General features: G+C 34.0%; 1 protein-coding gene and 1 long non-coding RNA gene across 2 annotated transcripts in view; both read right to left on the reverse strand.

The window, feature by feature from the left end:
• Positions 1-27,747, reverse strand: part of LOC101888813 (protein king tubby) — a 219,378-nt gene that overhangs the window by 41,865 nt on the left and 149,766 nt on the right. The window lies entirely within an intron of this gene.
• Positions 11,724-12,382, reverse strand: LOC131804037 (uncharacterized). Its single transcript, XR_009342874.1, has 2 exons — positions 11,953-12,382; positions 11,724-11,897 (listed from the first exon to the last, which is right to left on the reverse strand). It is a non-coding gene; the product is annotated as an uncharacterized LOC131804037 (long non-coding RNA).

Below are 27,747 nucleotides of genomic sequence, written 5' to 3' on the forward strand. Positions count from 1 at the left end.
CACTTCCAATACGCGAATTATCAGTGTATAACACTTTCCTAAATGCAGTATAACACTTTACAAATGTGGATAATCATTGTATACCACTTTCGAAGTACGGATAATCAACGTATAACGCTTTAAGTGAGTAACACTTTCAAGTGGCTAATAATCATTGTATAACACTTCCAATACGCCAATTATCAGTGTATAATACATTCCTAAATGTAGTATAACACTTTACAAACGTGGATAATCATTGTATATCACTTTCAAAGTACGGATAATCAGCGTATAACACTTTAAATGAGCAGACACCCGGAGTATAACACCTTCAAATCATTCGTTTCATGTAAATCTTTCTAACCTTGAATCATCATTGTATAACACTTTGAAGATTTGGATAATTTGACTTATTTTTTTTTTAAGAAAAAATTTGAGAAGAAATTTTATAAAATTTTTTTCTTAATTTTTTTTCTGAATATTTGACTCCGGAGTTTTTAATTATCCTCCCAATTTCCAAATGAAACGTTCAATCAAGGGCTTAAAATGCCCATTGGCTGTCCAAACTAAACTATTTCAGGCTTGAGCAAAATACAACTGTCACTCCGAGGAAATGGTAACCCAACAGGGAGAAGAGGACGAAGGCTTGGGTGTGAAAGTGTTGCAAAAAATAATGGAATTAAGTGGCAAAATACCGCCAATGCCGCAGAGATGCTTTTTATATTTCAATAAATCACTTGAAAGCTAATGTGGCATATCAAAGAAAGCCTTCTCACATGCGGGCAACAGGAGAGAGAGAGAGAGGAGGGAGAGGGTAAAGAGAGCGAGTCTCTCAGCTACTTATGCAGCACGCCGCCAAAACCGCCACACACACACACACACACACACACACACACACACAAAACTAATTTTCAATTTAAACATTATTACCAATTTCGATTTCCATTTTATCTACAGCCACTTCATCCTCCGATGCTTCTTTTTCAATTTCCGCCTTGATATTGTGCGGTGTCAGGATCTGCCACCACCCACCCCTGAAATATGTTAAAGAGAAAAATTGTTGACGTTACCAAAAAAAAAAAAAAAAAAATGAAAGCCAACAAAAACTACAAAACACATTCTAGATGCCACACCACCACCTCCACCACAGAATTCGGAAAGTTTTGCCTTAAGCAACCCGCATGCCTAGTGTGGATCCTCATGATGATGATGATGATAGTGGTGGCGCTACTGATGATGATGCTGCGGATTTTATTCCAAGATGTGGTTGGGTTTACTACTCCTTCTCCTCTCCCCCCCCCCCCCCCCCCTCACCTCCTTTCGGTTACCTTAAGCCATAAGGATTAACCTTAATACAACTCACATAATTTTTACAAGGATTCTTTTTTTTTTAATTTTATTTTTCTCTTCATGGAGTGCAATGATTGTTACTGCCTCCCAACTTCGTTGAGGCTTAGCAGCGGCCGGGCGGCTGCCTTGTAACCCTACAACGTCGTCATAGCCCAAACCGAACATGGCCCGGCCACACATGTTGTAAGTCAAATTTAATCCTGGTATTACTTAAACTTACTTGGCTTGTAACCACAGCTCGGATGCATGCATCCTTAACATGTGCATAATGTGTTTACACACACACGAACACACACACACTGATGCAATTTGTGGGTATCTGTGTGTGTGTGTTCTTGTATTACATGTTCTTGTATCTCTCTCTTTCTCGGTATTTAGTAGTTTAGGATTAAAACTTGATTTGTTGACAAGAGGAAATTAACAATGAAAAACAAAGAGGACAAACACTAAATTTTCGAATAAATCGAATGGAAAATTGAAAAGACAACAGAGAGAGAGAGAGAGGAGAGGTGGGAATTAATCTAGGAAATTTTGTTGGTGTTGAAACCCAGCAAAGTTCAAAGGACTAAATACGCCGAAGCATTTGTATCTTTTAAATTCGGACTTGTATTGCCCATTTGATATATATGGGAGCTATATCCAAATCTGAACCGATCTTGATAAAATTTGGCAAAAATATTTCTGAGCTGTATTTGATATATTTCCCTGATTATCGTTGTTACGGAGTGTATATTACGGTTGTGGGTAACAAATATAACAAATCGGATGAACAATATATATGGGAGCTATAGCTATATCTCAACCGATTTCGTTCAAATTTAGCATACTTATTTTCAGGCCTAATTTGGTTGTATGTGCCAAATTTCATCCTATTTGGGCAAATATTTAACGTTTGGTGCACAATAAAAGCTAAATCGGACGAAGTTATATATGGGAGCTATATCCAAATCTGAAGCGATCTTGATAACATTTGGCAAAGATATTTCTGAGCTGTATTTGATATATTTCCCTAAATATTGTTGTTACAGAGTGCATATTACGCCTGCGGAGGACAGAAATAACAAATCGGATGAATAATATATATGCGAGCTTTAGCTATATCTGAACCGATTTCGTTCAAATTTGGCATACTTATTTTCAGGCCTAATTTGGTTGTACTTACAAAATTCCATACCATTCGGGCTGATATTACACGTTTGGTGCACAATAAAAAGCAAATCCGACGAAGATATATATGGGAGCTATTTCTAAATTTTTACCGATTATCTCCAATTTCAATAGGGTTCGTCCTTGGGCCAAACAAATGTTGTTTGCAAAATTTAATCTCAATCGGATAATAAATGCGACCTGCATTTTGTTCACAAGAATACATGGACAGACAGATGGACATGCATAAATCGACTCAGAATGTGATTCTATGCCGATCATCAAAGGAAACTATGGGTCTATCTCGTTTCCTTTTGCCCGTTACACACAAATGCACAAAGACATAATACCCTGACCACCAAGTGGTGTGGGATACAAAAGCTGTAAGTTCGGCCCGGCCGAATACCCTCCACCATTTGGAACCAATTTGGCAATTATCAAAAACAATAAAATCCGTTAAAAATTCTATTAAAATTTTAAAAATACCGAATGTAGGTGTTATTTTAGGGTTTATGCGATGAAATTGACCTTCATAGGTAACATTTGTCAAAAGCCATAAAAATATTCAAATGAGAAACTTGAAAAAAAAAAAATGTTTATAATGTAGCTAAAATCATCAGAATACCGAATATAGGGAGGTTTATAAAACGTGGACCTGCACAGACAATTTTCTAGCATGGACTGTGGTATCCATTACGAACTTCAAATACCAAATTTGAAACAATTCCGGTAAATAATGTCGGTAAAATCATCAAAATACCGAATATCGGGAGGTACCGTTATATGGGGGCTATACGAAGACGTGGACCTGCACAGACAATCTCCTGTTATAGGCTGTAGCATCCATTATGAACATCAAATACAAAATTTGAAACAATTCCGGCAAATAATATCGCCAAAATCATCAAAATACCGAATATCCGGAGGTACCGTTATATGGGGGCTATACGAAGACGTGGACCTTCATGGCCCGTTTTTAATACCAAAAGTCCTGCAGACGTAATACACATTTGAGTAAATTTATATTAACTTACTTCATTTCGCTCGGAAGCTAGAGTGAATTTTATGCTGATCAAGAATATATATTTGCTTTGTGGGGTCTAAAATGTATATTTCGAGGTGTTACAAACGGAATGACACACATAATATACATAATATAATATACCCTCCATACTATGGAGGCAGGGTATAAAAATTGCAATTCCAACGGACACCATATGAAAAAGCTAGGAGGACATGAAAATGGAGCTAGAGAAGAGGACACTTGTGTGGGCGTTTGGAATGTTTACAACGCAAAGTAACCTAAAAAGAGGGGGCAAGTTCCCCCTCTTCCACATTTTTAGCAAATTTCGGAATCTTTGCATTTTAGGTATATAGTGTCCTTGGCAATACTGCAGATAAATTAATGAGGACTATTTTTGTCAAACATTTCAACCCTCAACAGAGCCAACAAAGAGGTTTTTGGTTCTTTTTTCAAAATATGGTTTAAAAAAATTCTTTCGCTGGAAAAAATCAGGTTTGAGGTCCTGGAAAAAATATTCCGTAAGGCACTGACATTTACTTTACTGTCTCTTGTGTCAAGCTTAAATTATGATAAACATATTACATGTCCTTTGGCGGATTATTATCCATCTGGCAAACAGAAAGGATGTTGTTGACGGGTTTTAAAGGCAATATTCTGGCAATGATAGTCTTCTCCCCCCCCCCCCCCCTCTTCTGGGAAGATATTTAAATAAATACATGTATAAATATATGTATGTATGTGTGTATTTAGCATGTGGGAAGTGCGGTAGAGTTGGGTGTTTGTGTGTCACATGAAGCTCCCGAAAAGAAAGACAATGGAAACAAAGAAGGATTCTGATTACCAATCTCCTGTTTCTCAGTTTCATCCTGTTTCATTTTTTTGTGTGTGTGGCAGCAACAGAAGCGTGTAATCATGCCACACGGCAGGTGGCATCGACGATGAAATATTAAATTATGTGGGACAACAAGAACAACAACAACAACAAATCCTCAATTTCACAAAGAAAGGTAGCAACCCACACACTCACACACACACACACACACCACCAAAGCAATTGGTGAAGAATATTAAAGCAGATCGTTTAATATATTTACATAAATTTCCATTGGTGTGTACATGAGTGTATATGTGTGGGTGGGTGTGTGTTCAGGATGCAGGATAAGCAGTTTGTTTTGAAAAAACAAAATCCGTTTATTTGCATTCAGTCGTGCGTTGCAAGGTGTAAACATAGCCTCCTTTTTTATTGTTATTGTTCTTTTTTTGGTACTCAATTTCTTTGTTGTTCTTTTCGTGAATGAGAGTGTGAGTGTGTGTGTTGTAAAGTATCCTTTCAAAGTATCCTTGTAATGCCACATAAACACATTTTATGTTATAGTTGTTGTTGTTGTTTTGGTTTTATGGCAAATTCAGTTAATTGTAAACAATGACTTGCCGCCGATCCGGCCATTGGAAGTAACTTCCATTCTTTTAAGGATAACACAAAGCTTCCACCGAAGGGGAAGAAGGGGATATGTGTGAAACACTACTAAGCTGATGTGAGATTTAAATTCTACTCTTCTCCTATTCCCAATTTTCGCCATTTCGTGTTTTTCTTTTCTTTTTTCGGAGACTTATGTTTCATTTCCCATACAAGGAAGGTGTTTAAGCGGATTTTATGGCAGTCATATAAAATTCGTAACAGCCGCAAGGATCTGCCACAGTTACCATAAAAATGGAACAGCATACAGCATATAAAGCTGTGAATATACCTTAATACACCTCTCCCGCCAACCGTCTGGGAGGGTAATCTCTGAAAATCCCCGTTCTTTTTTTTAACAACTTTGTTCATTTTTTATTTCGTTTTATTAGAGAGCTTAATGCGCATTAGGGTAGACAAATTGAAAGGAGGCTTAAAGCGATTTTCGATTATGATTTTTGGAATATGAAATGACTGGGGGAACGGAACACACATGAGAATGAATTATTTAAATCATCATCTTTAGAGGAAGGACATGAAAAAGGATATAAAAAATTGAAATAATTTTTTCCCGAAAAGTCTAGGTGCCGAAATGGGTATATTTTTCCAAGGACCACTTCAAAGATTTTTAATAGAATATTTTTCAGGGATCCCTTGTATGTGGATTTTTATAAAAACAATTATTTTGCAGGACCACAAACCTGGATTCCTTTTGAGAATTATTTTTAAGGACCTTACAAACATAGATTTTTCAATTTTTTTTCAAAACTGATTTTAGGAAAATGTTTTTCAAGTTGGGTTACAACTTGGCTTTCTTTTTAAAAAAATAATTTTTCATTTTTTTTAAATTATTTTTAAGGATCTCAAACGTCCGTTTATATAAAAAAATATTTTTCAAGAACCTCAAACGTGGATTTATAAAAAAAATATTTTTTCATTTTTTTCCTTTACAACTTTTATTTCTTTTTAAAAATAATTTTTAAATTTTTTAATTATTTTTAAGGATCTCAAACGTCCGTTTATAAAAAAAATATTTTTCAAGAACCTCAAACGTGGATTTATAAAAAAAAATATATTTTCATTTTTTTCCTTTTTATAAAATAACATCAAAACATGATCTATTTTAAATAATTTTTCATTTTTTCAAAAAATTATTTTTAAGGAACTTTAAAGTGGTTCTAAAAATATTTTCAAGGACCTCAAACTTGGATTTATAAAAAAATATTTTTTTTAAGGACTTCAAACGTGCATTTACAAAAAAATATTTTTCAAGGACCTCAAACGTGGATTTTTAAAAAAAATATTTTTCAAGGACCTCAAATGTGGATTTATAAAAAACAATACTTTTCGAAGGCCTCAAATGTGGATTTATAAAAAAATATTTTTCAAGCAACTCAAATGTGGATTTATAAAAAAAAATATTTTTCAAGGACCTCAAACGTGGATTTATAAAAAAAAATATTTTTTAAGGACCTCAAACGTGGATTTATAAAAAAAAAATATTTTTCAAAGACCTCAAAGGAAAATTTCAAAGAAAATATTATTTTAAGGACCTCAAAGGGAAATTTTAAAGAAAATATTTTTCTAAGGACCTCAAAGGGAAATTTTAAAGAAAATATTTTTCTAAGGACCTCAAAGGGAAATTTTAAAGAAAATATTTTTCTAAGGACCTCAAAGGGAAATTTTAAGGAAATATTTTTCTAAGGACCTCAAACGTGGATTTATAAAAAAAATATTTATCAAGGACCTAAAACGTGGATTTATAAAAAAATATTTATCAAGGACCTTAAACGTGAATTTATAAAAATATATATTTTTCAAGGACCTCAAACGTGGATTTATAAAAAATTTTTTTCAAGGACCTCAAACGTGGATTTATAAAAAAATCTTTTTCAAGGACCTCAAACGTGGATTTATAAAAAATTTATATTTTCAAGGATCTCAAACGTGGATTTATAAAAAAAATATTTTTCAAGGACCTCAAACGTGGATTTATAAAAAAAATATTTTTCAAGGACTTCAAACGTGGATTTATAAAGAAAAAATATTTTTCGAGGACCTCAAACGTGGATTTACAAAAAAAAAATATTTTTCAAGGACCTCAAACGTGGATTTACAAAATATATATTTTTCAAGGACCTCAAACGTGGATTTATAAAAAAAAAATGTTTTTCAAGGACAAAAATATTTGTCAAGGACCTCAAACGTGTATTTATAAAAAATATGTATTTTTAAGTGGCATACAAACTTGGATTTTTAAAAAAAATATTTTTCAAGGACCTCAAACGTGTATTTATAAAAAAAAAAGATTTTTCTAAGGACCTCAATCATGGATTTATAAAAATAATACTTTTCAAGGACCTCAAACATGGATTTATAAAGAAAAAATATTTTTCAAGGATCTCAAACGTGGAGTTATAAAAAAATTTTTCAAGGACCATTCAATCAATCATGGATTTTTAAAAAATGATTTTTCTAAGGACCTCAATCATGGATTTTTAAAAACAAATATTTTTCAAGGATCTGAGACATGGATTTATAAAAAAATATTTTTCAAGGATCTCAAACGTGGAGTTATAAAAAAAATTTTTCAAGGACCTCAAAGTGAATTTTTAGAGAAAATATTTTTCTGGGACCTCAAAGTGATATTTTAAAGAAAATATTTTTCTATGGACCTCAAATAAAAAAAAATAATTATAATAATAAAAATATTTTTCTAAGCACCGGAAACTTGGATTTTTAAAGAAAATGTATTTGAAGGACATAAATTTGAAATTTCAAAGAAAATATATTTGAAGGACCTTAAATGCGGATACTTTATAAACAAAAATATATTTTTTAGGACAAACAAACGTGGGTGTAAAAATATATATTTTTTTTAACTCTGAAATCGGAGCTATCCTTACAAGGTGACTATTCCAAAAACTGTACCATTTTCTATGCCAATGATTCTGGGTGTAATCCAAAGATCTCTATTAAATTTCAAAGCACTATCCTAAATATTGCAAGAGCTCTATTCTCAAAGCTCTATTCTAAATATTGAAAAATAGATTTATGTCGCACTGTGTTATTTTAAAATCTCCTTCTTTTGAAAATAAGACGTTTTTTCAATCCACAATTTTTTGTTTGATTTTGACGTATTTTTTAAACCCTTTTCTGATTTCCATTTCTCCTCTGCCGAAAAAATATTTTATTGTCCCCATTCAATTTCGAATCAATTTCAATTTTTTTTCTGGCTTCTGAAGATAATTGAAACTAAACTTTCGCTTGTTGGCCTTTTGTTCAATTTATTCTTAACCTCAGGCAATCCTTGGGGCTGATTAATGGCCAATTTGACACCTAATATGTGGCCTTTGCCTTAAAAATGAATTCCGCAAGAGAAAATGGATGATCATTACGAGAGGAGAGAGAGGGAGAGAGAAGGGAAAATATATCCAATAATTCGAGATAAAGTCTTGCTCTCTCTCCCTCACACTCAGGGACACAAACACAGACATATTCATTCATACGAAGCAAGTGATTTCCCATTAATCACAGACATCATTAATTATCGAAATAAATTAGCTAGGAGATTGGATTTTTTTGGGGGAGGAAGGAAGGAGGGAGGTGAAGGGGAGGTGGTAGTAAAGGAAGGATGTTGCAAGGATGTGTGAAGGGAAGCCAGGAAATGAGAATTGCTTTTGCAGATAATTTTTTGTAATTAGCCATGATTTCAAATGCATGAAGATTTTGGACAAAGGATTTGATTTCCAAAACCCAATGAGATATTCAATTCCAAAAAAAAAAAAAATCAAATTCTCGTGAAGAGATAAGGAGCCCAGTCAGGGTCAATTCTATCAATCACATGGAGCTCATCAAGTGAACCACACTTAATTTTCATTACCAAGCCGACTACAAAATATACCCAACCTAGATAAATTTTATGCTCATTACAACACCCAACCCCCTTTCCCCACCCAGGAATCGCCCTCCCCTCCCCATTGAAACCGAACATAAACTTGTTATTCACTTAGTTAACCTCAACCTAAAAATCCAAGTCAAATAAACTACACATTTAACACCATTATTTGTCCGGAGATGGTCCATTGACATGCGGTCAAAAGAGAGGTCCATTGCCCAGCTGTTTACTGCTTAAATAATGGTGGGGGAAGGAAGGGAAGAGGAGGTGGGGATGGAGTAAGGCGAGAACCACAGGCCATGTGTTGGGTGTCAACGTAACACATTAATAAACTTCACACATTTTTGGGCCGGTACACAAATACACACTCACACACACAAACACGGAGAGATTAATGCGTTAACATAGACACACATATATCTTCACACACATAGGAAAATCTATGCTACGCACCACAGCAAGACAGCAGAGGGAGAAGGCAAGATGGAAGGTAGTCCGTATCCTATGGCTTGTTTACTATCTCTCTGTAAAGGAAGTGTGTGAGTGTGTGTGCTTGGCCTTTTGCAGATACATTCATTATGTTGTCTTTTATGTCTGTGAGACTCTATGTATGTATATGTGTATCCTGCCAACAACAACAACATCACCATGTAAATAACTTAGCTAGAGGTCCATAAAGTCAAAGTGGTAAAAATGTTTAGGGACCTCATAAAAAGACAAATTGATTTCAAAGTTAATGGTTATGGGCGTGTCGGTTACACCAATGAAGAGAAGCACCAGGCAGGCAGCCAGCTGGAAGAGCTGAGGAGAGACAGTGGTTTTGTGTGAAAAAATATTTAAATAAAAAATTAAATTGGGAAAATTTACAAAATTTGCCAAGCCGTAAAGCAGGAAAACCATGGCCTTTAAAAGAAAAATTTGCAGGTTTTTTGTGATTTTTTTTAAGAATATTTTTCAAGGACCTTAAGGATTATTTTTAACAGGTCAGGTCAGTGCCTTTTTTTTATAAAAAAAAATATTTTTCAAATATACCATCCACACCATACATTAAAGATACCATCTGTCTTAAATCATTGTAAGGGTCATGGCCATATTTTTAAGGGCATTTTTCGGTAGTACATGTTAAGTATATAAATTTCTTCTGTTCAGAGAACCATAATGAAATTTGATCTAGAATAATTCTTCCTTTGACACTTTTGCCAAAAAAATCAAAAATAAAGGGATATTTTGAATCGGAATGGATTGGAGTTAAATTAACAGAAAAAATTGCAAACGCATAATTTTCACTTTGGGTACATAAATTTTGAGCTTAATTTTCATAAAAACTATAGTACCTAGATGTATGATTTATTCTGAGATTTATAGTGAAATTTTGTGTAGAATATTTCTTTCTCTGATCCCTTTCGAAAAAAGTCCATTGAAAAATTTACCCAAAAATGTAGGAAATATTTTTGGTTTTTTTTCTTGGAACATTGATGCAGATATTTTATGCCATTTTTTGATTGTACATATTAGGTTCACAAATTTCTTTTATTCCAAGACCGCCCATGAAATTTGATGTAGAATAATTCGTCCTTTTACATTTTCCCCAAAAAATGAAGTTGAGAGGGAGATTTTGACTCTGAGTGGATACAAGTTTAATTAAAAGTAAAAAAGCAAAGGCGTACTTTTCACAATTAGTACATAATTTTTGAATATAATTTTCATAGAAACTATTGCACCTAGATGTATGGTTTATTCTGAGATTTATAGTGAAATGTTGTGTAGAATATTTCTTCTTTTGAACCCTTTCGCCTAAAATGAAATTTAATATTACTTTCAGGCGTAAAATCGAAAAAAGTCAAAAATTTTATCAAAAAATTAGGAAATATTTTTTTTTTTTTTTTGGAATATTGATCCAAATATTTGATGCCACTTTTTTATGATATATGTTTAGTATACAAATGTCTTCTGTTCAGAGACCCATAACGAAATTTGATCTAGAATAATTCGTCCTTTGATACTTTCCACAAAAAATGAAGTTTAGAGGAAGATTTTGACTCTGAGTGGATACAAGTTTAATTAAAGGTAAAAAAGCAAAGGCATAATTTTCACATTAAGTACATAAATTTTGAATATAATTTTCATAAAAACTATTGTACCTAGGTTTATGGTTTATTCTGAGATTTACAGTGAAATTTTGTGTAGAATATTTCTTCTTTTGATGACCTTCACCTAAAATGACCTTTTATATTACTTTAAGGCGTAAACTCGAAAAAAGTCCAACGAAAAATTTGATCAAAAAATTTAGGGAATATTTTCGATTTTTTTTTTTTGGAAAATTGCCATATTTTGATAGTACATGTTAAGTATACAAATATCTTCTGTTCAGAGACCCATAACAAAATTTGATCTAGAATAATTTGTCCTTTGACACTTTTCACAAAAAATGAAGTTTAGAAGGAGATTTTTATTCATACTGGGTATGAGTTCAATTATAAGGGTGAGATAAAAAAACTTCAACAATGTCACACACCACAATTTCGACTTTTTTATTAATTTTATAAATCAAATTTTACAGCCTGTTCCACGATGTCGAAAGAACACGTTCGCACAACTTTTACACGACAAACAGCTGATTTCCGTTCCACTAAAATCCATCAGAACGAAAATTTGCACGAAAATCAAAGCGAACGAAAACGTAAGAGTTTCAGTGTAATTTTGCGTTCCACTATCTTTTTTCTTTCGTACGCATGCGAACACAAATGTCAAAATCAGTCACTTGTGTGTTTGCTGTCGAATGATAAAAATTAAGGAAAATTGTTTTAACATAAACATTCCTTGATTGAAAATGGAAAGAAAAATTTAAGTAAAAATAATAAATGCAATTTAATCTGTGAACAACAAATATATATTTTTTTATTTTCTCAATTCCAGCACGAAAAAACTACACAGCTGCGGGCACTAGTTGAGTATATGGGGGAGAATCCTAAGTTCGCCAGAGGAGTGCCAATTTTTGGAAGCAGCAGGCAATCCCATGAAGACCACTGGAAGACACAAACCTAGAAAAAATCATTTTTTTATTATTTCAAAAATGTAAAATACAATCATACTTACTGGTTGTTAGGTACTTCAAATAAATTCGAAGCATCTCTTAAATGCCTCCGTGGCACAATTTGAACCTCCTCCTCATCATCCATAAAAAATAGGGCTACAGAAATATTCATTTTTTTTCTTTTTTAAGAACACAAATAATCTGAACACAATCACTAGAAATTTTATTTTATTTGTTTATTTACAATTTGTTTGTTTACAACTGAACTGTCAGTTGAGACAGAGCCACTGCTGCTTTTTCGCGTTTAAATTAGACATTTGGCGCTTTTTTTTGCCTTATTTCGCGATTAATTTTGCCAAAAAATATTTTGCAACACTGAATCACGTAAGGCTATGCGAAAGAAAGAACGAAAGTTAGTGGAACGCATTCTTATGCGAAAGTGAGTGAGTAGCCTTCGTTCGCACAAATTTTCTTTCGAGATCGTGGAACAGGCTGTTAGAATAAGTTTAGATTTGTTCGAATTGGTCACCTTTGGCATGAATTATTACCCCTAAGTACAAATTTATAAAACTACCTCCATACCGTAATATTACAATCCAACAGTAATATTATTTTCAAATCTCAGTATACCAGCCCTATTGGTTCTCCCAAACTCAAATTTTACCAAATTTAGTACCATTTGGTAAACATAAGAACGAATTGCAAAACTGTCTCTATAACCCAATCCTATACTCCAACAGTAATCTCAATTCCAAATTTCAGGTTTCCAACTCTATCGGTTCCCCTAAATCCAAATTGTACCAAATTTAGTTCCATTTAGTACTCTTTCGTACACATAAGTACAAATTTTTAAAACTTCCTACATACCCAATCCCATTTTGTAATAGTAATCTTAATTCCAAATTTCAGGATTTAAACTCTATCGGTTTTCCCAAAATTTGAATTGTACCAAAGTAGTACTATTTAGTACTACACTCCAAAAGTAATCTCAGTTCCAAATTTCAGTATTCCAGCTCTATTGGCTCACCCAAACCGACATTGTACCAAATTTAATACCATTTTGTACAATTCCGGAACATTAGCACACATTTCCAAAACTATCTCCATACCCCAATTCCACTTCTCCGATAGTAGTTATATTTCAAAATTTCCGAATGCCAGCTTCATCCGTTCCTCCAAATTCAAATTGAACCAAATTTAGTACCATTTCGTCCAAGTTTTAAACTCTAACCGTTCACATGATACGAAATGGTACCAAATGTAGTACATCTAGTACTTTTCGTACTCTTGTAGTGCGAATTTCCAAATACCCTTTGGCACACTCATCGTACACTCCGATAGTGACCAACATTCCAAATTTAAGAGTTCTAGCTGCACTGGTTCGTCAAATACAAAGGGTATCATATTTAGTACTTTTCGTACCGTTCTAGTACGAATTTCCAAAAAACCCACCTCCGACCAAAAGCGACCCTCACCCAAAATTTCAAGAATTTAGCTTGAGCCGTTTCGCCCGGGCTTTGATGAATCATCCATCGTTGGTACATCCATTATAGACACCATCAGTGATCCTAATTCCAAATTTAAGAGTTCTACCTCCTCTGGTTCGTCAAATGCAAAGGGTATCATATTTAGTACTTTTCGTACCGTTTTAGTACGAATTTCCCAAAACCCACCTTCGAGCAAGGGGGACCCTCACCCAAAATTTCAAGCTTCTAGCTTCAGCCGCTTCGTCTGGGCGTTGAGGAATCATCCGTCATTGGAACCTCCATCAGAGACACCATTAGTTATCCTCATTCCAAATTTAAGAGTTCTACCTCCTCTGGTTCATCAGATAAAGAGATTATCATATTTCGTACCGTTTTAATACGAATTTCGGGAACCCCAGCCTTATCTGACACCTATGGACCAAAAGTGACCCTCACCAAAAATTTTAAGAATCTAGCTACAGTCATTTCGTCTGGGCGTCAGTCAGTCAGTCAATTACTTTACCGTTTTATTAACATAGGGTCTGTTCCAGAACCTACAAGAATCTACTAGTTTTGCAATTTTTAAATCTGTTATCGTAAGTTTTTTGCATTCTTGCAGTTCTGGAACAGAACAATAGATTTAAGACATGTGGTTGATGTCTTGCCTATTTAAATTCGGAATTTATCATAAAGGACCTTAACTGCAGGATTTTTAAGCCACAAATCTTGATTTTTTTCGGAAAATTTTTCGTGTACCGTCGGACTTTAAAACATGATTTAATGATTTAATTTTTTAATGCCCATTTCTCTCTTCCTTCTCCACCTGTACCACTGTCCCACTTTTAATAAGACAAAACTAATCTCCCTACAAAGGACCTTGTTATCTCTTGTTCAGCTGCACTTTTATTTCCCAGTGATTCAAAACTATTTTGAAAACTAAATATAGAAGTGTTGTAAAGTGCTGAAATGTGTGCGTGTGTGTGTGTTAATGTGTGTGTGTGTGTGTGTGCGAGTGTTTGGGAAAAATTAAATTTGGGCAAATACCTTTCAAAGTGCGTATCCTTTACAGCTTACAAATAAATTGGGTTAGCAGTAATGGTCTTAAACTTTTCGACATGGTTAGATGGACGAACTAGTTTGTAAGGGATCTCTTTGTTTTTTTTTTTGAAATTTGGGGAGTGGGGGGGTATTTGTGTAGTGTGAACAAGGTTAACTATGGTTGGTGAGGGAGAGGATGTGCGGTTTATTTTTAGAAATATTTTTACAGGACAGATAGGAGATAATTAAGTCATAAATGTCGTGTGGAAGTGAAATTTCTAAAATTGTGATAAATTTGAGGAGGTAAAACTGAAATTTCCTTTATTTCCTTTACTGGAGGTGAATTGGGGCGTATGTTGTGGATGTTGCTCATACGCCTTAAATTCTTCATTTATGTTACTTATACGACCCTATTCGGTAAAGGAATTTTTTAAATACTCAGCCATATGGCTAGAGAGGGAATATACAATTTGTGCAAAATGTGCCTTATCGAAATGACGGTTTTAGACCCTAGGTCTCTTTGGACCAAATCCGTTTCAGGACATTTGGATTCGATTTACGAGTAGCGATGTCCGTCCACCCGTGTGTCTGTTTGGCTGGTTGGTGCGTACGATAACTCTCGAAGGGAGTACCCGATTTGGTCCAAACTTGGCACCTCTTAATATTATTATCAAACTTAAATCGACTTCAGAGGTGGGCAATATCGGTTTACTCCTTCTGGTACATTCGCCACAAAAGGTCGAAATGTTAAAAAAAATATGTTAAAAATATCAGGCAGAGAAGGGATAATCCGATTTTGCTTCAACTTTGCAAATCCTAAAATTTGCATTAGTGGCAGGTCAGGTGCGAAAATGGACAATATAGCTCCACTCCATCAAGTACCTCCCCCACAAACGGTCAAATTTGGAATAATTATAACTCTTATAGAATGTGTTATACCAGTCCGATTACCTTCAAATTACACAAATCATAATATTTCTATTAGCCCAAGGTCTGGTGTGAAGATAAAATACATCGGTCCACTCCTTCTGGTACCTCCCCCACAAAGGGTCAAAATTTCGAATATCCTTGAAGCTCATAAAACCCAAAATTGACATTTGATTCAATTCAAAATTGGCACATCTCAATATTTCTATCAATACAAGATCTTTTATAAATATGATAGAGTTCGGACCATACCTTCTGGTACCTTCCCCACAAAGGGTCAAAGTTTTGAATAACCAATACGATTATAAAATCCGAAATAAGCATCCGGTTCTCTTCAAATTACACACATCACAATATTTTTATTAACCGAAGGTCTGGTGTGAAATCGGGATATATCGGTCCACTCCTTCTGGTACCTCCCCCAAAAAGGGTCGAAATTTTGAATTTTTTCATGAGGCTCATAAAACGCGAAATTAACATCCGATTCCATTCAGACTTGGTACATCTCGAAATTTCTTTCAGCACAAGATCTGTTATAAAGATGGTAGAGATCGGAGAATTTCTTCTGGTACCTCCCACACAAAGGGTTAAAATATTGAATATCCAAAACGATCATAAAATCCGAAATTATCATCTAATTCCATTCAGACTTGGCACTGCTCAATATTTCCATCAACACAAGATCTGTTATAAAGATGGTAGAGATCCGATCATTTCTTCTGGTACCTTCCCCAACATAGGGTTCAAAATTTTGAAAAATATGTGAGTAGCTTTAAATTTCTAAAATTTTTATTAATTTTTTGTAGTTAGGACTTTATTCCTTAAACTGGCATATGATTGTGGATATAGCTCATACGCCCTGAATGTACGAACTCGAATTGCCTTTATTTCATAAACTATTTGGACATTAGGGCGTATGATTGAGAATATTGCTCATACGCCTTTAATTCTTCATTCATATTACTTATACGCCCCCTCTGGCATGGTTCTCCTTTTTCATTATTATGCTAAACCTTTTTTTCAATATAATTTCCTTGAATAATTCCTACATAAAAATGCAATCATCAACCTCAAACCCGTCACTGACCCATTCCTCTACCCATAAATGGCTAAGCTAAACTCTCAGAGCCAAATGCTGTCATAAAAAAGAAAATTCTGCAATAATTGAAGCAGCTTTCCCAAGAAAGTGAAATATTCTGCTGAATTATCATAACTTGCACTTGAATTATAATGACTTTAAGTTTGCAGGATGAGTAGGAGGGGTAATAAAACAAAATTTGAATATTTTTTTAATGTTACCCCTTAAAATGGAGGTGGAGGGTGGTTTAAGGAGAAAATAAAATTTAAGATTATTGAAGAATGAATTAGGGGGATATCATGGGGTGGGGGGGGGGGAGGAAATGAGGAAGACAATACAATAAAGGATTGGCATAAGTTAGACATTTATTCAAGAGGTCATCGGCCATAGAACCCCAGCAGACTTTATGAATTTCTTGGAAATCGTACGTTTTGAAGGATAGTAAAGGTTTATCAGTGTAGGGAACTATTCAAGGGTGAGATTTTGAGGAGGAAAGGAGGAAGACAATATAATAAAGGGTGATCATAAATGCATAAGTTAGCCATCGCCCAAAGAAGACCAGAAGTTTTGGGAAAATTGGAGAATTTTCCGTTTTGAAGGATAACAAAGGATTGTCAGTAGAGGGAACGACTCTATGCGGAGATCTTGGGGGAAAAGTAAGAAGATAGCAAAATAAAGGATTATCATAAACGCATAATCATCTAATCAAGAGGTCATCGGCTAAGGAAGACCAGCAGACTCTGAGAATTTTTGGGAAAATTGGAGAATTTTTCGTCTTGAAGGATAACAAAGAATTATCAGTAGAGGAAAAAACACCCGGTGGAGATCTTGTGGGAAAAGTAAGAAGATAGCAAAATAAACGATTATGATAAACGCATAAGTTAGTCATCTAATCAAGAGGTCATCGGTTAAGGAAGACCAGCAGTCTGAGAATTTTTGGGAAAATTGGAGAATTTTCTGTTTTGAAGGATAATAAAGAACCGTCAGTAGAGGGGGAGATATTGTAGGGAAAGAAAGAAGGTAAGACAATAGAGGATTATCGTAAACGCATAAGTTAGCCATCTATTCAAGAGGACATCGACTAAAGAAGACCACCAGATTTTGAGAATTTTTAGGAATATTGAAGAATTTTCTGTTTTGAAGGACAATAAAGGATTATCAGTAGGGGGAACAACTCCATGAGGAGATCTTGGGGAAAGGAAGAAGATAAGACAATAAAGGATTATGATAAACGCATAATTTAGTCGTCAAGTTAAGAGGGTCGAAGAAGACCAGAAGATTGCGAATTTTTGGGAAAATTTGAGAATTTTGTATTTTGAAGGATAATAAAGGATCGCCAGTAGAGGAAACATCTCTAGGGGGAGATCTTGTAGGGAAAGAAGGAAGGTAAGGCAATAGGGGATTATCGTAAACGCATAAGTTAGCCATCTATTCAAGAGGACATCGGCCAAAGAAGACCACCAGATTTTAAGATTTTTTGGGAAAATTGCAGAATTTTCTGATTTGAAGGATAATAAAGGATTATCAGTGGAGGGAACAACTCTAGAGAGATCAGCTCTAGTGGGAGATCTTGGGGGGAAAATGAAAATGATAGGACAATAAAGGATTTTTCGTAAACGTATAAGTTAGCCACCAACTCAAGAGGTCATCGGCCAAAAAAAAAAAAAAAAAAAAAATACAAGATTTTGAGAATTTTTAAGAAAATTGGAGAAATTTCTGTTTTGAAGGATACTAATGTTCAGGGAACAACTCTAGTGTAGAAAAACGCTCGGATATTATCTGAAATTTTTTCCAGAGGTAGGTATTTGTACCCTGATTTGTGAAAATTTTTTTTTCGTTGAGAGTTTCATGGAATTTGCCCGCTTTGAAGGAAAATAAAGGATCATCAGTGGAGGGAACAATTCTAGTTTAGTAAAATCTGTGGGATTTTTTTTGAGATTTTTTCCAGAGGTAGGTATTTGTACCCTGATTCGGGGAAAGCATTTTTTCTTAGGGGTTGGATCCGGATACCCGGATATTTGACCCAAAAAATCCGGATTAGATCCGGATCTACTAAACCGATATTGACAATATTTGATATCTATATTGTCAATAGCTAATGAAAAAATCTATCCGTCAAGATGTCAAAAAAAAATGGGGTTATTTAAGAGGATTCAGGGCCTAATTTAGGTCTTGTTCGATTTTTGCCGGATTTTTTTTTTAATATTCGGATCAAAGAAATCAATAATGTGACCACTTCTTGGATAGGTATTTTCATTAGCTTTCAAATTTGTTAGGACTCATTTTTTTCTTAATTATTAAAACTGCAGGTACATTGGGGCGTATCGGCAGAGGGAACAACTCTAGTTTAGTAAAATCTCTCGTTTTTTTTTTAATTTTTCTTCCAGAGGTAGGTATTTGTATCCTGATTCCAGGAAACTATTTTTTTTTTTGGAGGCCGGATTCGGATACGCGTATATTTGACTCAAAAATCCGGATTAGATCCGTATTAGATCTACTAAACCGATTTTGAACAGAGGGAACAACTCTAGTTTAGTAAAAACTGTCGGATTTGTTTTTGATTTTTTCCAGAGGTAGGTATTTGTACCCTGATTCGGGGAAAACATTTTTTCTTAGGGGTCGGATCCGGATAACACAAAAATCCGATATTGACAATATTTGATATCCATATTGTCAAGAGCTAATGAAAAAATCTATCCAACAAGATGTCAAAAAATGGGGTTATTTAAAAGGATTCAGGGCCAAATTTGAGTCTTGTTCGACTTTTGGCGGATTTTTTTTTTAATATCCGGATCCAAGAAATCTTGTTGCCAAAGATAAGTATTTGTATCCTGATTCCAGGAAAGCTTTTTTTATTTGGAGGCAGGATCCGGATACCAGGATATTTGACCAAAAAATCCGGATTAAATCCGTATAAGATCTACTAAACCGATATTGAGCAAAGGGAACAACTGTAGTCCAGTAAAAACTTTCGGCTTTTTTTATTTTTCACAGAGGTAGAGGTATTTGTGCCCTGGTGCTGGGAAATTGTTTTTTTTTCCTTGGGGGACGGATCCGGATATTCGGATATTTGACGCAAATATCCGGGTCCAAGATCCGGATCAACTAAACCGATATTTAAAATATCAAAGCAAACAATATTGGATTATTTAAAACGATTCCGGGCCAAAAAATGGGGCCTATTTCGTCATTTGGAGATTTTGTGAAAAAACCGGGTCCAAAAAATCAATAACTTTTTAAAAAATCCGTTTTAGATCCGGATCTACTAAACCGGTATTGATAGACATAGATATTAAAGCTAATGAAAATATCTGTCCAAGAAGTGGTCTCATTATGGGGTTATTAAAAACGATTCGGGGCCAAAATGGAGCTTTCTTTCGACATTTAGGGGATTTTTTGAAAAAATCCGGATCCAAGAAATCAATAATTTTTATACAAATCCGGGTTGGACCCAAATTTTCTAAACCGATATCGACTTTTGGGAGATTTTCAAAAAAATATCCGGATCCAAGAAATTAATAATTTTTATACAAATCCGGGTTAGATCCGGATTTACTAAACCGATATTGACAATATTGATATGTGAAAACTAATGAAAATATCTATCCAATATGTGGCTCACATTTTGGGGTTTTTTAAACCGGTTTGGGGCCAAAATTGGAAAATTTTGGATTTTTGGGGGATATTTAAAAAAAATCAGATCAAAGAAATCAATAATTTGTATGAAAATCCGGTTTAAATCCGGTTTTTTGGGTGTTTTTTTTTTTTAATTCGGATTCAAGAAATCAATAATTTTTACACAAATTCGGGTTGTTTCCGGATCTACCTAACCAATATTGACAATATAGATACCAAGGCTTACAAAGATATCTATCCAACAAGTGGCGTTTTTTAAAACGATTCTGGGCCAAAATGGGGCCTTTTTCGACTTTGGGGGATTTTTTTTTTGTAAAACTTCCGGATCCATCCATTATCCATTTAAAACGATCCGGGCCAAAGAAATTGGGCCTCCTTTGGACCACGAAATCAATAATTTGTATAAAATCCGGTTTAAATCCGACTTTTTGGGTGTTTTTTTTTTTAATCCGAATGCAAGAAATCGATAATTTTTATACAAATCCGGGTTAGGGATAAATATCAAAGCTAATGAAAAAAATCTTTCCAACAAGTGGGTCACATTATGGGATTATTTAAAAAGATTCGGGGCCAAAATGAGGCCTTTTACGACTTTTGGGGGATTTTTTTAATTTTTTTTTTCGAGAAATCCTGATCCAAGAAATCAATAATTTTTAAACAACTTCCGAACTGTGTTGGATAGGTATTTTCATTAGCTTTCAAATTGTACCTATTTTGTCCTTTCCGTTCAAATAACCGGGCATCCGGGTTACACAAAGAAAAAAATCTTTCCCGAAATCAGAATATGAATACCTACCTCTGGTATTTTCTTAACTAGAGTTAAGTCCGGTTAAGTTGTGTCAATCCACTTCATAGTTCATAGTACATCAGTTCCTAAACGTATGAGTGATTTTATAAATTTCATATCACTCATACGCTTAAGGAGCCCATGAAACTAGATCAGGCACTAATTCACTCGAACGAACTAGATTGTGAAAAACTCTAGTCATCGGTCTTAGAGGCTTAGGCTTTCAGAATTTCTTGGGAAGCTGGAGAATATTTCGTTTTAAAGTATCATAAAGGATTGTCAGTATTTTCAAGTATCCATTTCATTACAGAACCCATATCCCACATTCTCCTCTCCCCCACCTTCCCCCTTTGCCGCACCAATAACAAATACCTTCCGCTGACTAATTGCACTGCACTAAATTTTAATGGCACCATGTGACGTATGATTTATAGAAAATTTTAATTGCAATTAATTGATGGCACGTATCCGACCCAGAGACACAACTTAACATCGATTAATTGCCACTAGTTTTTTTGCTGTTTTTCTGGGTCATTAAATGTTTTAGCAATAAAAACGAATGAATGAAATGTCATTGATAATGGCCCAGGGGGGAAGAAATGAAAAATAAAATGACACGAAAAATATTGAAAAAACAATCAAATAGATTAGGTGGCGTATAATTTATATTAATTTAATGACAGGCAATTAAAAGCGATCATACGACAGGGGGGGGGGAGAAAAAAATTTAATTTTTAATTTTTTTCAAGCTTTGGGAAAACGCTCTATATCTACTTCTTCAAATGAGCAAGAAAATCGTGAAAGACCAACGATTATGAGAATTTTTAAAAATATTTTTTCAAAGTCCAAAAAGTCGTGATTTAAAATAAAAAATTCAAGTCTAAGACAGCCCGGAGACTTTAGAGAATATTTGAGAACAAGTAAAAAAGTTGTAAGTTCGACTGGGCCGAACTGTGAATACCCTCCACCATCTGCAACAAATTTGGCAATTTTCAAAAAAAAAAAAAAAAAAAAAAAAAAATAAAATAAATAAATAAAAATAAAATCCGTTAAAAATGCTGTTAAAATCTTCAAAATACCGAATGTAGCCGTATATTAGGGTCTATACGTGGACCTGCTGTAGTATGCATTACGAACTTCAAATAACAAATTTGAAACAATTTCGGCAAAAAATTTAGCTAAAATCGTTAAAATACCGAATATGGCGAGGTACCGATATATGGGGGCTATACGAAGACGTGGACCTGCACAGACAATTTTCTATCTTAGGCTGTAGTATCCATTGCGAACTTCAAATACCAAATTTGAAACAATTTCGGTAAATGATGTCGCTAAAATCAATAAAATACCGAAAATGGGGAGGTACCGATATATGGGGGCTATACGCAGACGTGGACCTACATGACTCATTTTCTGTCTTAGGCTGTGGTATCCATTATGAACTTCAAATACCAAATTTGAAACAATTCCGACAAAAAATGTCGCTAAAATCATTAAAATACCGAATATCGGGGAGTACCTTTATACGGGGGTTATGCGAAGACGTGAACCTACTTGGCTCATTTTTGGTCTTAGGCTGTAGTATCCATTACGAACTTCAAATACCATATATGAAACAGTTTCGGTAAATAATGTCGCTAAAATCATCAAAATACCGAATATCGGGAGGTACCGTTATATGGGGGCTATACGAAGACGTGAACCCACATGGCTCCTTTTCTGTCTTAGGCTGCGGTATCCATTGCGAACTTCAAATACCAAATTTGAAACAATTCCGCTAAAAAATGTCGCTAAACTCAGCCAAAATACCGCATATCGGGAGGTACCGTTATATGGGAGCTATATGAAGACGTGGACCTACATGGCTCATTGTCCAATTTTGAAACAATGCCGGCAAATAATGTCGCTAAAATCGTTAAAATACCGAATATCGGGAGGTATCGTTATATGGGGGCTATGCGAAGACGTGGACCTACATGGCTCATTGTCTGTCCTAGGCTGTAGTATCCATTACGAACTTCAAATACCAAATTTGAAACGATTCCGGTAAATAATGTCGCTAACATCATCCAAATACCGAATATCGGGGAGTACCGTCATATGGGGGCTATGCGAAGACGTGGACCTACATAGCCCATTTTCAATACCAAAAGTCCTGCAGACATAATACACATTTGATTAAATTTTTATCAGTATTTGAGTAAAATTTTATCCACAGACGAACATCGCTAAATCGACATAGAATTTTATGCTGATCAAGAATATAAATACTTCCTGGGGTCCAAAATGAATATTTCGGAATGACAAACTTAATATGCTTTCCATACTATGGTGGAGGGTAGAAAAATTAAGTTGTAAGACAGCCCGGAGACTCCACAGAATATTTAAGAAAAAATATCAAAAGGAGTGTGTGTATGTGGTACATGGTTGCGTATACGTGGGGACATTACTTATACGCCCCTTGATACATTCGTAGATCCATTACAAATAGATTTGTTTTATTTATTTATTTTTTTATTTTCAAAATATTTCAATTTCCACATTCCTGTATAGATCCCATTAGCCTTCTATTTTTTTGTCAAAGCCTTTTAAAAAATGTCCCTTTTTCCCTCATCCTCCTCCAAATAAAAATAGAGGTCCTTGCAAATAAACAATTGCCTAAATAGCCGAAGGGCATATTGAATTCGCTATTTCTCTTTGTATAGCATCCTTTTTGATCTTGGCACTGTAAAACCCAAGGGTACAACCCAGTTTTTTTTTTGTCTAAAGCAAATATTTTTCAGCAAAAAAATGCTTTAGAAAATATAACAGTTTTTTTTAACAGAAACTGAGGTTATGTTTTTCTCGTTCTCGTTATTTTTTTTAACAAATACCAACAAGCCATTCATGTAAAATACTATGTATGTAAGTAAAACAATGTATTCTTTGTGTATGTGTGTTCAGAATATTGTTGCCTATTGTTTTTCGCTCAGATATATTTTACAAGAGTTTAGTAAAGTGCTTGTTATCCATTTGCGGGGCAAAAAAAGGATAGCAAAAAAAGAAGAAAAAATTGAGTGCATTTTTTCCATATGGTTTGCAATTGATAAGCCACAATTGGTTGTGCGTTAGAGGTATTTTTTATGTCATTCTTATAACATTGTTTCTCTTTTTTATTTCAGATGAGGATGGGGGATAACAATGTTAATCCCCCACCATATTTCCATATGTTGACATATGTTTTAAATTTGTATACTCAAAGGGAATTGTTAGTGGCACTAGAAGAAAAATTGATGGGGTTTTGAGAGCATCTGGGATGTAATGGAGGTCACGATTTTCAAGTATGGACTTCCAAAACCTAAAAAATTATAACTTTTTGGAAAGAAAAATAGCCTTTCTTTTCGAATCAGTTAATTTTTTAAGGATATAACAACCTAGTCCCAAGTTATAGCCTCCGAAACATGATTCCTGAATTTTTGCCAAAAATGGTAAATTCAAGGGACTTATATATATTTGGCCATATCTCAGGTATTTGATAAGTTATCTTAAAAAGATTTATGACAGAAGAAGTCATGATCTTCCTCTTTTAGAAATGTGCTTTGTGAGTAAAATACAAAAACCTCTTGGAAAGTTATGAGATCAAGTTTATGACTACGTAAACAATGACAAGGAAAGGTAATTTAAGTATCCTACGTAAATATGGCTATATCTCGGTTATGTAACCACATACAGCCGCAAAATTTAGCAACTGGGTAGCGGAAAGGTTCTTCTTTCAAACCCATTTAATATCAGTTAAATCTGTAAATTATCTTAGAAGTTATGATCATCTAAGGGGAGTTACGCAAAAATTAGAATATTTCCCAGAATTGGGTAACATTAATGTAGCTTGGATTTACCCAGGAATATTTAAGGCAACATAAATCATGTTTTCTGATTTTTAAGGGCAAACGTTCTGCTTTTAATCCCATTTTACTTTTGTGGGATCCAAATGTTACTTGAAATGTTATGGCCCCTAGAAAAGCAGGACGGAAGAAATGGTGGAAATTTGGTAATACAAGTATTTTTGTATTTTTCTAGGTACTTTAGTAGTCACATCTATAAAATTAGCCTGTTTTTAAGGGCTGGAATTCGTCTTCAAAACTCTACCTCAACTTTACTTAAATCCACCAATTATTTTCAATATTATGACGATTAAAAAGTGTTACGAAAAATATAGCCAAATTTCCAAAAAGTGGGTAGCACTACAGTTTCCAAAATTTTCCAAAGAATCTTATCAGATATATTTTTCAAATATTGTAATTCCTAAAGAGGGGGGCTCTGTGGTGGTACTCAACTAATTTTAGTCAGATGTACCAACTATATCCAAAGTTATGGGTTTAAAAATGATGGTTAGCAAAAATTATAGAATTTTCAAGAATTGAGTAACCCTAGTACTTGTGGATTTCCCTGGTAGTATAACAATCCATATCTATACAATTTGAAGATATCAGAGAATCAAGATTTAGCTTTCAAATACGAATTATTTTAGTTAGATGCACCAACAATTTCAAAAGTTATGGCCCGCGAAGGAGAGTTGTCAAAAAAATTTTAGAACTTCTAAAAATTGAGTAACCCTAGTATTTCTGGATTTCCCTGGAAATAAAGTTAGCCACACCTATATAATTTGCAGATCTCAAAGAAGGGAGATTTAGCTTTTAAATAAAATTTATTTAAGTTAGATGCACCAAATATTTCAAAAGTTATGGCTCAAAAATCGAGCTACGCAAAAATTCACGAAATTCCAAATATGAGGAAAAACATCGCAACTTTTTTAAATTTTCCTAGGAAGATATATATTTCAAATTTAGTGAATACTAAAGAGGGAGAACCTGCTTCGAAACTCGACTTAGTTTAGTCAAATACACCAACTATTTTAGAAGTTATTAGCGACAAATAGATGTTACGCAAAAAAATTGTCGAATCTTCAAAACTTGAGTAATACTAGTACTTGTGGTTTTCCCTGGTTGTATAATAAGCTACACCTACACAATTTGGAGATCTCGGAGAAGGGAGATTTCGCTTTCAAATACAAATTAGTTTAGGAAGATCCACCAAATATTTCCGGAGTTGTGGATACCAAAGGAGTGTTGCGCAAAAAAATTTAGAATTTTTAACAATTTGTAACACTATTATTTCTAGATTTTCCTGGGAATAAAGTTAGCCACATCTATATAATTTTGAGATCTCTGAGAAGGGACATTTAGTTTTAAAATACAAATTATTTTAGTTAGATCCACCAATTATTTCTAAAGTTATGGCAAAAAACTCGAGCAACGCAAGAAATTTGCAAATTTTCCAAAAATTGGGTAACGCTGCTTTTTTATTTTTCCTAGGAATTTGGTCAGACATATCTTTATAATTTAGTTTTTCCTAAAAAAGAGAACCCTGCTTTGAAACTCAATTTAATTTAGACAAATGTATCACCTATTCCAGATGGTATGAACTTAGAGATGAAGTTACGTCAAAAATAGTAGATTCTTAAAAAAATGAGTAACACTAGTATTTTTAGATTTTTCTAGGAATGCAATTAGCCATATCTATTCAATTAGAAGGTCTCAGTAGAGGAAAAACCTTTTTCAGAACTCAATTTATATTAGGCAAATCCACCTACTATTTCCAAAGTTATGACCCACGAAGACGAGTTGCGCAAAATCTTGGGAAAATTCAAATAGATTGGTAACACAAGTATTTTTCGGATTTTCTTAGGAGTAATTTTTACCGCATCTATATAATTTACAGAATCTAGAGGAGAAAGATTTAGCTTTCAAAAACAAATTCTTTCAGTCAGATCCACCAATTATTTAAAAAGTTATAAACTGAAAATCTAGCTACCTAAAAAAACGGCTAAATTCCAAAATTTGGTTAACACCATTGTTTTTTTGAAATTTCCCAGGAACTTTTTCGACTATAGCTATAAAATTCGTTGAGGGGGAAGTTCTGGTGTAAAATGTAAATAATATTAGTCAGATTTATTAACTTTATACCAAGTCGTAATCCCAAAAAACTGCATTTCTCAAAATTTTCTGAAAATAAAAAAAAAAATGGGGAAGCCTACAATTTTATGAATTTCCATAAGAATTTTATCATATATAGCTGCAAAATTCTTTGATATCTGAGGAAGAAAGACTAGCTGTGAAATTCAAGTAATTTTTGTAAGATCCACCAGCTATTTCCCTAAGTTTGAGCCTAAATATAAGATTACGCTAAAAAATCAGATATTCCAAAATATGGAGAACAATGATATATTTGCATTTTCCCCAGAAACTTCATCAGCTATGCCTTTAAGACTTAGTCATATCAGGGGATAGAAATTCTGTTGTGAAACTCATTTAATTTTATTCAGATCCACCAATTATTTTCCATGTTGTGAAATCAAAACTAGAGTTACGCAAAAAAATGTGAGTTCCCACCAATGAGGTAATGAAGATATTTTTTTAAATTTTCCAACATATTTCATTAGCTGTAGCTCTAAATGTTGGTGATTTTTAAGATAAGAAATTCTGCTTTCGATGTCAATATATACCTAAGGCAGATCCATCAACTATTTCCAGAGCTATGACCCCAAAAATTGCGTTACGGAAAAAAATGGAAGAAATTTCAAAATTTTGGTTAGTTATTTATTTTGAGGATTTCCCTTACAGTTTCATCAGCTACGTCTATGAATTTTATTGAATTCTGATGGTATGGATCTCGTTTTAAAAAAAACCTATGTTTTGGCGAGATCCACCAATAATTTCCAGAGATATGGCCGTCAAAAATATGCCACACAAATAATTCCAAACATTTTTAAAATTGGGTAAATCAAGTATTTTTAAAAATTTCCTGGGTATTTTATCAGCTACTTCCACAAACTTTGGTGATCTTAGAGAAGGGAAACGCGGGTCTGAAACTCAACTTATTTGAGTAA

This window comes from Musca domestica, unplaced genomic scaffold (assembly GCF_030504385.1).
Source record: "Musca domestica strain aabys unplaced genomic scaffold, Musca_domestica.polishedcontigs.V.1.1 37, whole genome shotgun sequence".
Classification (NCBI taxonomy): Eukaryota; Metazoa; Arthropoda; class Insecta; order Diptera; family Muscidae; genus Musca; species Musca domestica.